We start from the raw sequence: 16,201 nt of genomic DNA on the forward strand, positions 1-16,201 counted from the left end.
CCAATCAGAGTAATTTGACATATAGACCATCCCACAGCAGGAATGGGCAATTAGCATATAAAAAGTTGCTCAATTTCATCTGTAGTCAGGAAAATGCAGATTAAAGCCACAATGGCACTCCATGTTATGTTGCTTGGTTGATCCAAGTTCAATCTAACTGTGGGGTGAAACAATGGCTTGTACTTGCAGAGGACTTGGGTTTATTTCCCAGCACCCACATGGTGGCTCACAACCATCTATCTATAACTCCTGTTCCAGGGAATCTGATGCCCTTTTTTGACCTTCTCAGGCACCAGACACACATATGGTACACAGGCATACATGCAGGCAAAACACACATACAAATTAAAAAAATAATAATAAAAATATCTGACTATATCTTGCATAGGCAGGGTTATATTAGGCAGGGTTTTCTCCAGAGAAAGGCTTCTCAACTTTTCTAATGCTGTGACCCTTTAATACAGTTTCTCATGTCATGATGACCTCCAACCATAAAATTATTTTGTTGCTACTTTATAACTGTAATTTTGCTACTGTTATGATTCATAATGTAAATATCTGATATGCAGGATACCTGACATATCACCCCCATTGGGGTCATGACCCACAGGTTGAGAATCACTGCTCAAGAGAAACACAATCAATAGTAGGAATATATATTATAAAGGGAGATTTATTAAACTGGCTTTCAGGACAGGGCTGGATAATCCAACAATGGCCATCTGCATGCTGGAGAGACCAGGTAGCAGCTCAGACCATGATGCTGGAAGCCTTGGCAGTCCCACTGAAGGCCTGGAAGATCCTTGGAGAGTTGCTGCTGGTGTGGAGTCCATGTCAGAAGGCTGAAGAAGCTGGAGTCTGACGTTAGTGGAGGACCAGCCATGGATGACACATTTGTTCAGGAAGAAATAAAGGCAGGAGGCAACACTGACTCTCCTCAGACCTCTCCATAACTGCCCTGCCTGGTTTCCTCCCTCAGTCAATCCTCTCAGGAAATGCCCTCATAGACATGCTAGAGGGCTGTCTCCAGGCTGATCTACACTCCATCCAATTGACTCTGAGGACTAATTGTCACAGTGAGGAGATGGGGAATCAAGTCTTACAATATGTTGCATGTGAGAAAGAATCAGAAAAGAACTGACATTGTCTTGAAAAGTTACACGCCATGCATGCACATGCACACACACACACACACACACACACACACACACACACACACACACGGCAGCAGCTCCACTCTGAGGCGTCTGCCTTTGTGAAGCTCTTGCTTGTATGGAGTAGGAGAATGAGAGGATGCTACCACAGTAACAACCTTAGACCCACCCGATGCCTACTGGTAAGAGAATCTTCAAAGATGGGATAGCATACTTCCAGGGAAAATAATGATCTATACTACAGATTCTATAGGTGCCTAACAGATATCTGCACGGATCTTTGAAACTCGATGCTAAGCGAAAAATACCATGCACAGAAGATCCTAGAGAACAAAGTGACATTTCTGTAGAGCTCAAGACATTGAACCATCACTTCCCTAGTACTGAAGGTTATTTAGATAATGGACTGAGCACACAATTCAGGGTCATGCTCTGCTTTAGAAGAAGCAAGGGGGCGAGTAAGGGTTGAACGAGGAAGTAGACACAGTGCTTGATGTTATTCGGTGTCTCTTGATGAGAGATGGGTCCGCCGTGTGCACAATTAAGAAGAACAACAGAATAAGGCACCATGGCAGGGCTGGGAGGGGACGGAGGGCAGCAACAGTCTCTGGCTGGCTCTCAGACAGTAGGGTTGTGGTGAGGAGGAGAGGGAACACTGACTGGCAATGCTACTGAGGAACTGAGCTCTAGTGAGAGGGGAAAGACTTGATGGTGCCAGGAGAGCAGAGCTTGCAGGATTCTCACATTCAGCTGGGGAGGAGAGGAACCAGGCGTGGGAGCAGCTGCTCTGTATGTGTGGGCACGTGGACAGCAGGGCCAAGAGTGTCCGTTGTGGGGACACAGCTTTGCCACTGAGCTGACTCTGGGGTTTTTTCCCTGTGCGATGTGGGATGCTGGTGTCAGGCGGCAGATGCTGTCGCTCAGCCCTTGTTACCGGAAACGGATGCTGGGTGGGTGTGTATCTGTGAGGTTCAGCCTCCAGGGTTAGAGCCCTGAGAAGTAACTCTTAGTCCAGGTTTTGATTTCTAAGATTTGGGGGTTTGAAGCACAAAGATAAGGCAAGTCAACCGGTGTGGGAAATTGTTCAGAGGGTTGGGAAGGTAGCTCTGTGGAGATGTGACTTCACCAGAGAACACACATAGACACTCTTTTTTTTTTTAGAATTTTTTTAAAAGATTTATTTATTTATTGTATACAGCATGTATGACTGCAGGCCAGAACAGGGCACCAGATCTCATCACAGATGGTTGTGAGCCACCATGTGGTTGCTGGGAATTGAACTCAGGACCTCTGGAAGAGCAGTCAGTGCTCTTAACTGCTGAGCCACCTCTCCAGCTCCCACACAGACACTCTTAAAGCTCACTAGAAAGCCTGTATTGCTGGCCAGCGGCTGCATGGGGAACTTGCCCAAATCATACAGCCCCGAGCTTTACCATCCTTTTCTGTTATGCAAGAAAATCACATCCTGAGTGACACACTTCAGTTAGCAAGAAGCCAAACTTCAGAAGCCAAAAAGCAAGGGTATCACATTAAGGGACTTTACTGAATCCTATAACTATGGATTAGGTCCTTGAAGGACCGGGTCTTCATTCCCACTTTGGCAGGTGTTGGAGCCTACATGCTGGGTTCTAAGGTCAGAACAGTGCCTCCAACATGGCATCAGTTGTGCTAAGGTCTGGGGGCTGTGATACTCAGTTGGTAAAGTACATGCCACGTAAGCACCGGAAACTGAGTTCAACACCTAGAAACCACGTTTAAAAAAGCTAGAAGTGGTGGCATGCCCTTGTAATCTCAGCACTGGGAAGGCAGAGACAGGCAGATTCCAGGGGCTTGCTGTCCAGCTGGTCTAGCCTAGTTCATGAGCTTCAGGACAGACAGCAAGAGACCCTGTCTCAAAAACAAACAAGAAGTAAAGCAAGGTAGACAGTGCCTGAGGAACAGCACCAGAGATTGTTGACCTCAGGCCTCTCACACACATGTAACTCACATACACACATGCACACACGCTAATGAAAATGCTCAGAGTCTAAAAGCATTGTCAGAGTAAAATAATTTAAAGATGACGACTGTTGTTTATCCTGCCACATTAGGACCGAGTCCTAGTAGGAAAGTGTGGGTGACTTGATCATGTTCTAAACCCGATGGCCTCTGTCTCTTCTGGTCACACTAAAAATGCCCTGTCCTTGGTGTCCTGGCCATGAAGGAATGTGGGCTGTCCATTGTTTCAGGGGAACCTGCATTAACACCCTTGAACTATCCATGGGCTGCTGCCAGTAATGTCCTTTATGGACTCAGTATGGCATTGCAGTGACCTGGAGATAATGGGTCGGTGGAAACCTTTGGGGTTCACTGTGCTGTTTTCCTCTTTGTTTACCCAGAAAAATCTCAGTTTGGGCTCTATTCCTGGTTATTTAGCAAATTTCCCGGTTTGATCCATTGTGAATTCAGATAAAGCATTTTTTTTCTGGCTACCTGAAAGCCAGGATCCCATGCTTTTCTGCATCTGTGGCCTGTGGGGACCACTTTCAAAAGGACACTGTAGGGTTTAGCAAGAAGAGCTTGGGGCCAGAAGCCTTATTTTCATAAAAATTAGGGACTTTTACCTGTGTGTACATGAGTGTGTACATGTGTGTGGGTGCACTTGCCTGTGCATGTGAGTGTGGAGTCCAGGAGTCAACAGAGTGTCTTCCTCAGTTGCCCCTGTGATCCTCCTGCCTCGGCTCCACATTGTTGGGGTTGTAGACAAGCGCTGCTGTACCTGGCTTTTCAGGAGCATGCTAAGGGACCCAAACTTAGGTCCTCATATGCTGTGCATCCAGCGCTTTTCCACCCGAGCCCCTTCCCAGCCCAGGTAGTTTGCTCCCTTCTGTCATTTCCCAATCACCCTTCATATTTAAACTCGATTTAAAAGTCTCTGCATCAGTTGATCTAAATAGGGCTCAAGGAATGAAGTGGATCCTGGGTGAAGAGCAGGTGCATCTGGCCTGCAAAACCTAATTGATTCATGCACGGCTTCCTTGTGCTCCGGGAAATAGTTCAATGCACATAGCATTAGGGTATAGAAAGCCTCTCTCCTCCCCCATGAAAACTTACCTCTTGCCAGTACCAGTAGCTGGTGGGCATTCTATGCTTTTAGAAACAATAAGCTTGCCTTTGTTGTTATTATATTAAATAGAAGAGGTGCCTTGGATCGTCAAATTGATAGCTCTCTTTTCCGAGTGGCCTCAGGACCCTGGGATTCTGGCTGGCTGTTCTTTTCCTTCACAGTCAGCTTGGGTGAAAGGAGAGAGAAGCCCAAAAAACCAGCAGCTTCTAATTGTGTCTTTACAGGCAACTGGGCTACCAAAATGATTGTCTTTTTCTCTCCGAGCCTTACTGACCTGTGGCTAATGAGATTTGTGCTTCGATTAGTTGTAGAACATAAATTAGCTAATCGATGGCAATGGATTCACATTATTTCTCAAACATGAGTTCCGCAGCAGTGATCTGTAGGTAATATTCAAATCAATTTCAAATACTTGGGATGCTTCTGTGGTGTGGTGTAGCCTGGTGACAGCCCTTAGGCTCAGGAGGAAGAGGCTGGGCCTGGAGGATGCAGGAGGCTTGGCTTTGCAACCTTCACAAATGGCCGGGCCTTTGTTATGCAAGGTGAGGGGCTAGTGGGGCTGTCACAAGGCTGTGCGCACAAAGCGAGCTGAAGCTGGGGAAATGCACACCTTGAGATAGCATCCTTTCTGAATCCGAAATGTGTGCGTGTGCAGTTCCCACCCCACACCCCACAAAAGCCACACAACCAAAGCAAACCCCACAAAAACAAAAATAACAACAACAACAAAAACAGGGAATCTAATTTCAGGCTTTTTTGTTTTTAAGTTTTCTTTTGTGTGTGTGTGTGTGTGTGTGTGTGTGTGTGTGTGTGTGTGTGTGTGTGTGTGAGATAGTGCTCTGCTGAGGTCAGAGGACACCTTTTGAGAACTGGTTTTCTCTGGTCTCAAACTCCAGTCGGTAGGCGTGGCTGCAAGCGCCTTCACTCTCACAGGTCTCTGATTTCCGGTTTTTAACGTGGAAACTTTGCAAAGAGAAAGGTCCTCCACCGGCGCCTTCAGTTTTTAGCACCAGGAAGCCCATCTTGATGCTCTGCTGTAATTGTCTCATCTGCACAATTAACCGGCATCTTGGCATAAAATGTGTGGGTTTTGTAGAGTCTTCTAGGCATCTGTGGGCTTTCTGGTCCAAGTTCTGTTAGTACTGAAGCCACAGAAAATTAAATGTTCCCCAAAGACCTTCCAGATGTGCTGTATTCTAATAGGCTCATTACACAGCAAATTAAAAAGCAGGGTAAATGGAACTGTAAAATTTAAATTACTCTAAAACCACATCTCTTTGCTTTGAGCATTCATTTGTGGGGTTGCATTTTGCAATAAATGTGAATTAGGCAGCTACAATAACTGTTAATCATATATTTATAAAATAGTAATGAGGAAATGAATAGTAGAGTAAGACAGCTGCACATTTCTCTAATAGTGTGTCAACTGTGAACATAATAAGATGTGGAACTTGTTTGGTGCTGGGCCGATAATACAGCTGAATGTACGAGATCACTTCAGCCTCTTAACTTTACATGAAATTATACATAAAATCCATAAAAGCCCATAATAATGCATTATGCCTCGGAATTGTATTCAATATTTTTCTTTGCTTTGATTTTCTGAAATGAGCTCTACTTTCACCAAAGTCATCTTCCAGGGGTCGAGGAGGCTTTTGTTTCAGGCATGTGAGCCTGCTAAGATTGCAATAGGATTTAAAGAAACCAGTGCCTACTCGGGCAAGGAGTTAATGGCAGAGCTTCTCTCCATTTTCTCTGAGCTGTCCTAAGTGGCCAGAGGCATGCTTTGTCCTGAGCTGAGGACATGTATGCATAGGCCTCTCAGACCACCCTAAGATGGGAGGATTGTGGAGAAAGGCCCTAAATGGTCTACAGATTCGAGAGCTGTGGGTGTGGCCAGATGTAGACAGGTATCTTTAGTTGATGGTGGATGCTGAGGCTCTTGGCTCAGGGTGGGTCTGGGGAAGGTAAAGAACGTTCTACAGGTCAGTGTTTGGAGAGGAGACAGATTCTTTATATTCTGCACCCACCTGACTGTAAGCTTCCTTGGGGCTCGGTGATGGGAGCTGGTTTGGTGGCGATTGGCGACGGGAGAAATGTGTGATTATAAAGGCAAGAGACAGGGGCAGCTCTCCTGTACTGGAGGTCTAGTCTGACGTGGTTTTCCAACAAAATTCTCTGAAGTGAAATAGAACTCCCTGCTCGATTTCTTCCCATGTGTCAGCAGTGGAGGCAGGGAAAGGGGCGTGTTGAGACAGAGTATTCATGGGAAGGGCTGATCCTGACTAATTTCTGCCCTCCACAGCGCTGCAGGGAGACCAGATGCTCTTGAGTGTAGCAGCCAGGGCTCCACATGGGCTGGCCCAATCCTAATTCCCTCCACTCTCCCCATTACACACTCCCAGGCTGTGGCGTGGTTTTGAATGTGGTGACCGTGAATGTGTGGTTTACTTGGTTTGACATGTTCTCTGCTTGTGAACTCTAGTTAGCCTTAGACTTATGCCTTGGGGGAACTTCCAGAATGCCTGGACACCTTTCCTTTTTCTCCATCATTCACTGGACGGCATGTACATCTCAATCCCAATGATGGAGAGCCTCTTGGAGTTCTGTACATTGGTACCAGTCACCCTACAGACTGAGAGCTCCAGGAGCATGTCTGAATTTTGGAGCTTGCTTCATCTTGTTTTGGAAAATGAAAGCACTCACCAGGTGTACACCTTTGGGGAAGATAGTCTGGGCAAATATGAGTTCACTTTGGTTGATGCTTCTAACAAAGGCCATCTTTCTCAAGGGCAGCCTCTAACTCTTAGGATGAAAGGGGGCTGTCTGCAAAGACCAAGGACAGAGCAGTTCTCATGGAAGATTGTCTCCAAGATCTGCAATGTAGGCAATGGGACACCAGGAGTCCACAGCCACCTTCCTCAGCACACTGGACCAATGTAGGGCTGTAAATGCATCCATTTACAAGTGTTCTAGGCAGAAGCTGGAGCCCGTTAGTCTCCCTGGGAAGAGGGGAGGAAGGGGCAAGGAAGGAGAGTGGAATGTGAGAAGAAGGGAAAGAAAGGGGAGGAAGGGGAAGGAAAAGATGGACACACCCAGGGCATCCTGCAGTCTCTTAAACCAGTTTTACCTCCTGTATGTCAGTATTGATTTCCCTGTGTATAATCATTCTTATTGGTCTGATGTTTGCTGTGTAGTTCAATCTAGCCTTGAACTTGCAGCAATCCTCCTGTCTCAGCCTCTCAAGTGCTGGGCCACTACTGAATTTTTAAAGCAACTTTTTAAAATTATAAAAACACTCTATGGTCACTATAGAGAATATGGAACTAATAACAAGCATAAAATATCCAGTAAGTGTTTTCCATAACCACACCCTACTCAGAGGTGACTCTTGTTGGTACCTCATGCATCCTCCCAGCCTTTGTTCTGACCACATCCACATCCAAGTTCTGAAGGAAATCACGTGAGGTTTGGAACCTGTCACGATGTCTTGCATATCACTAAATGCTCTTCTGCATTGTAAGACATCATTTAATGAGTCCTCATAGAATACCCAACATAAAGAAAACTGTGATTGTTTGACCATTCTCGTGCATGTTTAAAAATTCCATAGTGTAATCAGCTATTCTTTATACCTTTAGATATTTTCCTATTCAATTATTTTATCCTTGCTGAACATTTTTGAAATTTTAAATTGTGTTGCCATTAAAGTCTTTAAAAGTTTTGTCAATTTCCTATGTAGGGGCATTTGAGAGATGGTATGGGCAGGATGTTTCACGCTTAATAAGGAGGCGTGGCTAGGTGTCAGGTCCTGCCCTAGATGTACTACTGATCATGACATGCACTGTGTTGAGATGCTTGTCTGATCACTCTTGTTGGATGATAACTTTAATTTTACTAGAGCTGTTTCTATACAATTTAATCCATTGCCAGGGCCAGAGAGATGGCTCAGTGGTTAAGAACACTTGCTTTTCTTGCAGAGAACCCAGGTTTACTTTGCAGTACCCAAACGGTGGTTCAAAAACCCCTGTAACTCCAGTTCCAGGAGACCCAACACCCTCTTTTGGTCTCCAAGGGAACCAGGCACAAACATGAACAGACATACATGCAGGAGAGATCTCATACACCTAAAAAATGATCCTATTGTCCACATTCATACAGCACAGTATTTTAAACAGTAGCTGAAATGGCCTAGTGACCTCTCAAAGGGGAGATGTCCCCAAAGACATTCATTGCTCTTCAGATTTTGGATTTGTCTCCTGCTCGTGGCTCCCCTTCCTGGATTCTGACACCTGTGCCATCTCGGCCCTGTGCAAGACGGGCAACTATAGATGACCATTGCTCAGCTAAAACGTGAGCAGATTGAAGACTGCCTGTCTGGGATTAGAGATTTCACAGTCAAGCTAATGAACCCACAAAGTAGCAAGACCCCTAAATCACACCAAGACCAAGAACTAGCCTAGGGTAACCAAACCAAACAGAAAATACCCTAAATGGTACCAGGAGGTTCACACTGAAGGTAGAATAGCCAGGTAAAATACAGATTGTCCCATTATATGTATTTCAGACAAACAACAAATATATAGATGATTAAAAGTAGTTTTTAAATTCTAGGGGGAAAAGCAAGCAAGCAAGCAAGCACCTGTGCATTATGCAGTTCATGCCTCCTTTAGGGAAGATGCTCACAGCTCCTCTGGGAGGTCCTAACTGTTCTTTTGCAGGGACTCAAAGGTCTAAGTGGCCAGGCCTGATTTGATGCCTTAACCGACAAGGGCAGGAGAGACGAAAGGGCTGACTGGCCAGGGTCGCTTCTGACTTTGAACTTCACTCTTGTTCCTCGGTGCTCAGTACAGCAGAGTCGACGGCAGGAAACCCACCTGCCTCAAACCAATGCATGGGCTCTGCATGGGATAGACTGTCCCCAGCCTTCCATGGCTGTTCTGCTTTCTAGAAGTTTCCATATACTTTCCTAGTTCACTTGGAGGTAAGGCCCCAGTGAGCTGGTCACCACAGGAAGTAGGATGGTTGCTAGAGGCTCTTTCAATAAAAGTGAGCATACAAGCTGGGCGGTGGTGGCACACACCTTTGATCCCCGCACTCAGGAAGCAGGGGCAGGCCGATCTCTGTGAGTTCAAGGCCAGCCTGGCTCTACAGAGCCAGTTCTAGAACGGCCAAGGCTACACAGAGAAACCCTGTCTTGAAAAAACAAACAAACAAACAAACAAACAAAAATCCAACAAAATAAAGCAAACAAACTAACACCACCAACAACAAGACAGGGTCAGCAAGATGGCTGTTCTGCCTAATTTTATGTTAATTTGACACAAACTGAAGTCATCAGGAAAGAGGGAATCTTGATTTAAAAAATGATTAATGTGGGGATTTAACAAGGCAACTCCACGGAGTTAAAAGGTGGTTTATTTTGGGGTAACTTACAGCTAGTAAAGGGATTGGTTACAGGATCCGGGAGAGGTGAGGTGCAGTCCAGCGGGGTTCTCCAGAGAACTCTGACTCGTCTGCCATCCAGCATCCAGGATCATGAGGAACCAAGAGGCTCGGCACATCTGGATCTCGGGTCTTAAGGGCTCCTGTCCCAGCCAAGCCCCAGGGACAGGTCCTAGGTAGGCGTGGCAGTTACCAGCTGCCTCAGTGGGGCGATGCTTCAAGGTCAAAGCTGGAACAGCTACCCACTACAAATGATTCCGTAAGATCTGCTGTAGGAAGCCTGTAGGGTATTTTCTTAATTAGTGATCAATGGGGGAGGGCCCAGCCCATTGTGGGTGGGGCCATCCCTGGGCTGCTGATCCTGGGGTCTATGAATAAAGCAGGCTGAACAAGCCCCAGGAGCAACACTGTTCCTCCATGGCCTCTGCATCAGCTCCTGCCTCCCGGTTCCTGCCCCGTGTGAGTTCCTGCCAATGACTTCCTTCACTGATGAGCTGTGACACGGAAGTAAGTGAAATAAACTCTTTCCTTCCCCAGTTACTTTTGGTCACGATGTTTCCTCAGAGCAATAGTAACCCCAAGACAACGGCTCAGTAGGTAAAGGTGCTTGCTGCCAAGCTTGAGGTCTTGAGATCCATCCTTGACAAGGCAAAAGGAGGGAACTACCACAAGCTGTTCCTTACCTCCACTTACCTCCACGTACATGTGGTCATGCCTGACCTATACACACACACACACACACACACACACACACACACACACACACACACACACACATACACACATTCTCTCTCCTTCTCTCTCCCCCCTCTCTCCAACAAATAAATGTAACAAAAAACATGCATAATCTCTATTTTCCAGTCAAAATTTTAATAATACAAGTAGCCAGAAAAATCTGTTTGGCCCAAAGATCATTTTATAAGAGTGATTGTAGACTCCTTAGGGTTAAGAAAAGGAAGAAAATTCAGCTTGCTCACCTAGAATCCCTTTCTCACAGAAAAGCCCTGACACTCTGTGTGTTTCCTTTCCTGTCCCTTTTTCTGGGCTCTCGAGCTTTTAAGTATAATGACTGGAAGTCCAGGGGAATGTGGCCCTTTACAGGGGTGCAGAGGGTCTGTGGGGATCGGTGAGGGTTGAGGTGCATTGGCTGACTAACCTTGTCTAGGAAGTCTAGCAAGGAAGGGCACACAATGAGGGGCGCACAGAGCTCCCTCACTGGAAGTTACAGGGGCATGTCTATTCACCTTCTAAAGAATTGTGACTTTCAAATACGACTTTATTTGCCCCCTTGATAGTTTCATGCAGAAAGACTACATTCCCCAGCTTCCTTTGCAGACTACAGAAGTCATTTCTGCCCCTTATAAGAGGCCGCCACTGTAGTAGGCATTTTTGGCCGTCTGCATACTCGGGTGACATGATACATCATCACTGTGAGTAAACATGGTCCCACCTGAAATCAAACCAAGCCTCTCTTTCTGTCTTCTGACTCTCTGCAGCTGCCTGCTCATAATCGAACACCCTTAACATATGTGACAGATTAAAAAGGGCATGTTAGCTGTTAGTTTATTCTAGAACTTCAAATGAGCAATATTTCAAAAGCAATCAATGAGAATCCTGAGGCCACTCTGCTCTGAGTTACATCAACAACCCGTGCCTTCTCAGCCTTCAGTTCAGGCGAATTATTTGGTGTTTTTTTTTTTTCCCCTTGTGGTGGTGGGGATTGAACTGAAGACCTTGTTCATGCTTGGTATAAGCTTTTTCCCACTGAGCTCATCCCCACCTTGGATTGTTTTTTATAGCAAAGAGTAAATCTTTTTTTTTTTAAAGATAGTAATTAAAACAGCTTACTTTGTCATATAAGGCTATTCATTATGGGAGAGAACAAGTTGTGTGGGAGCACACAGTTAATGATAAAAATTATGTATAATCAAGATTCCTTCTAAGTCTAATATTTGCAGACCCCACTGAACATGGAGGAGAGCTCAGGGTTCTAGAGAAAAGCACGGGGAAGCCTGCTTCTCTGTGTGACTCACAGCCAGCCAGACTATATCGCAGTATTAGGCTGGCCAATGGAAAATTGTTGTTTCCTTTGGGAGCTGGGACTGGTATACCTCACTGCTGACCCATGAGCTCTCGTGGGAGCTGTGGGTACTTGGCAACTGGTTCCTCTTCCTTTTGTCATATTTATTGAGCATCTACCACGGGCAGAGAGTGCCTTTACATCATGGGAACATACTACGGTAGAGAAATTGAGAGTGTTCATATCACTTCAAGGGACAAGAGTAAGAACAAGTGGAAAGAACATTCTGGAAAGCCTGTTAGGGTAGTGGGAACACCTGAGTGACCAGAGCTAACAAGGCTTTCTGGTGAACTGCACAGCCGTGGGTTTTGCTGAGTGTGCTATTTCATACAGTTATTCAAATGAACTCGCATTGCATGTTGACCTTCCTTGTGAATAGGAACTTTGTCAGTCAGACTGACTGGCAAGGAAGCAGACATACACATTGAGCAATCTGACATCTAAGATCTCAAGTTTACACTTTCCTGATCCTGTGTAAAGGGATCAGGGCATCTCCTGGGCCCAAATGCAAGGCTGCTTCTTATCTCCCGTGTGTCTCAACAGCTACATTGATACCAATGACCTGTCCCCACAGTAGTATTAAACCTAAGCCAGGCCTTCACCTTCCCTCTGACAATATGGAGTTGGGGTTTTATGTTGTTAGTCTGTGCTGTCTGTTTAAACTCAAGATGTATAGAGCCAGGCAACCATGCAATGTCCAAAGCAGAAAAGGAGAGTGATCAGCGGCCCCCGGCACGTAGCCAAGCCTTGGTTCTTGCATAGTTCTCTTCCCAGTTCAACAGCATGGGTCTCCTTTCTCTTTGTAGTGCTGTAGTAGACTCCAGCTTCTCACAAAAGTGAGAGCTCAAATGTGAAGATCATATTAAACAACGTCTGTAGACAGGGTTTATATGCCCTGATCTGAAGATAAATTAGCATTTATAATGCTGTCAAAGTTAATTGCTATTAAGCCTTTGTATCCATGACATTGGGGCTCAGGTGGAGCCTCTTCACTATGCTGACTTCGTAGAAAATTCTATTCCATGGGGAAGACACTCTGCTCATGAGGCCATTTGGCACCCTGGGTGGTCCATGTGGTCACCAGCAGGCCCCCTACCTAATGTCTGTCTCCCCAGTGACATACCCACCTTGGCTTGCTTTCCCTCGGTAAGATTCTGACCGCGGTGAAGAGGGTAGGTTAACTAGGACACTGAGTCCTTTGGGAAGGACTGCACACCCCACCTCTCCACCCCCGACTATCCCTTGAGTCTCTCCTGCATCCTTCCTCTTCTTTTGTATTCCGGCTCTACAGAAAGTGATTAACTTGGAGACTGGATTGGATAAGCTCATCCAAACTCCATAAGCGCCACTTCTGCACAAATGAACGTTTGCAATCAATCTAATTTTTCAAATAAAAATGATTAAATTGCTATTATTGTCGGATCATTTTTTATTAAGAAAACCTTTTAAAATGTTAATTATTAGGCCCCCTGAAATGCTTTCATCTTTCCCGACTTTGCTCTTGAGCCGAAAGCACCCCTGCTTGTTCCCAGCAGCTGAAGGGAAGATGCCGACTCCCTTTTTTACACCTGCAACCGTTCCCCCGAACGCTAATATTTATGTGAATTTAACTTTAATTTTTCCTCCTTTCATCTTCTGAATTAGCTGGATAATGCCCAGATCACTCCTTCACTGCTTCTTTCCTGTTTGTTTGCCTTCACAATAGATTCATTAACTAGATTTGGATGCTCAAGCCATGCGACCACATCCATTTCAAAGGAAGATTTAATGGCATTTCATATTTTTCTACATTAAGGAAGATTAAAGTATATTACAATACCCCTTACTGCCCTATTTTCTTCATTTTAGAAGTGGTCAGTTTTAAAATGTCCCCCCCCCATCCCTTTCTTTCATCTGCAGTGTTCGATAAATTGTCCGAGCCTTTCAGATGATAGTCTCGGCAAATTGAGTTCTATATTCCAACTCGGACGTATTGTTTAGCCCATCAGCAGTCAGATAAAGCACCCCTATTCACACAGGACATCAAAAGAACAAATATATGTTCCAAGTGGGCAAAAGAGGACTAGGGCTCAGATATTTCATTTTCTTAATTGTTAGTGATTATCTGGCTAGTTGCTGGATGATCATTTCGTAGGCTCTGAGCCTAGGCTTACTAGCCTGGTGTCACGGTTGTGTGAAACCAGCATTCACATCTCCCTGCAAACCCACATGTATATTCATGACCACAAATTACACCATTGACAAACTAGGCGGATGCATCATCTTTTAATAGCCCGAGGGACTGCCATGCTAACATTTTAATATGGGGCGGTAACAAGAAATGCAAGATCCCGACTCGTGCCTCTTCATGCCAGCCATGTACCACCTCATGAAATAGTCAGGGGACTTGAAGGCATTCTCAGGCATGGGCAAGGAAGATATTAAGATTTAAGCTTTTTTTTTTATTATTATTTTTATTTTTCGGGAGGCAGAGGAGGTCAGGACTGTGGGGGACCTCTTGGGCTGAAGTTGTATTTGGGTATGCCATCTGTCAGCTCACCCCATCTCCGTGAGCCCTCCCTCACCTAGGCAAATGCAGTGTAGCCTTGCTTGACACAGGCTGAACAAAGTTTGGGGATGTTGGGGAGGGGTGGGGTGAGAGGGGCCGAAGATAGATTTTATAACAGTATAATCATGGGGTGTGGGTTTTAGGCAATAAGCAGGTAGCCTGGTTTTCTCCAAAGAAAAAGGAAAATAATGGAAAAGTGTAACATTCATTCAGAGGCCTCAAAGGCATAAAAAACCCAATTCCAACTGTTATAGGTCCCTGCAGGAGTCTACAAAAGAACTAAGCTTTTTAAGTAAGAAAACTAGATTCTGGCCCACAGGGCCCTGTCATTGCTGCTTAATGGATGAAACTCTTTGGATATAAATATGCTGTTTACGTCTCAGCTTCAGCTTTCATAAAATATAACCTTTTTATGATTTACGACCCACAGGAAAACCGGAGGATGGATTTTTACCTCTGAATTGGTTGGATGTCAACAAGAAAAATATAGATAACATATCGAGGTGGCGGGGTGTTAATGCCACACAAAATGATGAAATTATTTTTGTTTAGAAAAGTTAAGTTTGTTCCTCAAGTTGTTGGTGGATGGTTGGTTGTGTGAGGCAGAGCTGATGAAAACCTGGGAAATGGCTCTCGTTTTTAAGTCTTTGTGCACTGGCTTACCAGTCTGGGCATGCTGACTTCAGTTCTCAATCAGGAATGCCTCCTTGAAAAGTTGGAGTGAAGCTTGGGGTCTAAACAAACCCAAGAATGACCATTCTGCTTCTAAACTATATAGGTGTTTCCTGCATTGGGCTTTGGCCCCAGCTTCCAGTGACAGCAGATGCAGAAGCTGCCCTCACCCTGCAGGCAGGAAGTGGTAGAAGGAGCCATTTCCTTTTATTTTCACAAAGATGGTTGGAAAAAGAAAAGTGTGCCAGCAAGAGTCTCTCTCCCCGCAAGCAAGTGCCTGGAATCCCAGCACTGGGGTGGATGGTGAGTTTGAGGCCAGCATGGGCTACATAATGAGAAGCTGGATTCAGAAGAATGTGGGGGGGGGAATGGGGTGCTGTGCCGAGGGTGGGCTCAGTTGATAGAGTGCTTGCCTAGCATACCTGAGGCCCTGGCTTGGATCCCCAGCACCACATACCTGGCTATGGCAGGGCATGCCAGTCATCCCTGCACTAGGGGCACAGAAGTGGGAGAATCGTAGGTACAAGATCATCCTGGGTTACATAGAGAGTTCAGGGCCAGCCTGGGCTATAAGAGACCCTGTCTCAAAAAACAAAACAAAACAAAACAAAAAACCAGAAACACACACACACACACACACACACACACACACACACACACACACACACACACAGCACACAAACATAAAGGAGGAGGGAAGAAAAGCACAACCTTGGTCAGAAGTGTCACAAACTCTCTTCACTGTGCACTTGCTAAAAACAGCCCAACCCTTGGCTGGACTGGAAAAAGATGGTCACTTGGGTATTCATACATCTGTCTCTACAGGTATTCCCTACTCACATTGTCTTTTGTTAATGTATTGTAAGTCTTTATGCTTCGTAGAATAATAAAAATGAAGTTGATTCTTTTAGATGCCAACCCAGTCCCAGAGAAGTCAACTAGGAAGTGTGGAGGTGGGATAGGTAGGGAGACTGGGGTTTTCCTCTGACTCTTGGCAGCAGAGAGAGGGTTTACTCTGAGAGCTACACTCAGCAAGGTCAAGGCCCATGACAGACAACCAGGGTTTCTGTCTTTCCATAACCTGGGAAGATCAGGGCTGCGGGGCAAGGCTCTGGGGGCCTGTGCTGTGGCCACACCGTAGATGAGGTATTCACTGACAGGGTTGTTGCTAGTGTCTGCTTCCCCAAGTATCTGAA

Source organism: Peromyscus maniculatus, chromosome 1 (genome assembly GCF_049852395.1).
Source record: "Peromyscus maniculatus bairdii isolate BWxNUB_F1_BW_parent chromosome 1, HU_Pman_BW_mat_3.1, whole genome shotgun sequence".
NCBI classification, from domain to species: Eukaryota; Metazoa; Chordata; class Mammalia; order Rodentia; family Cricetidae; genus Peromyscus; species Peromyscus maniculatus.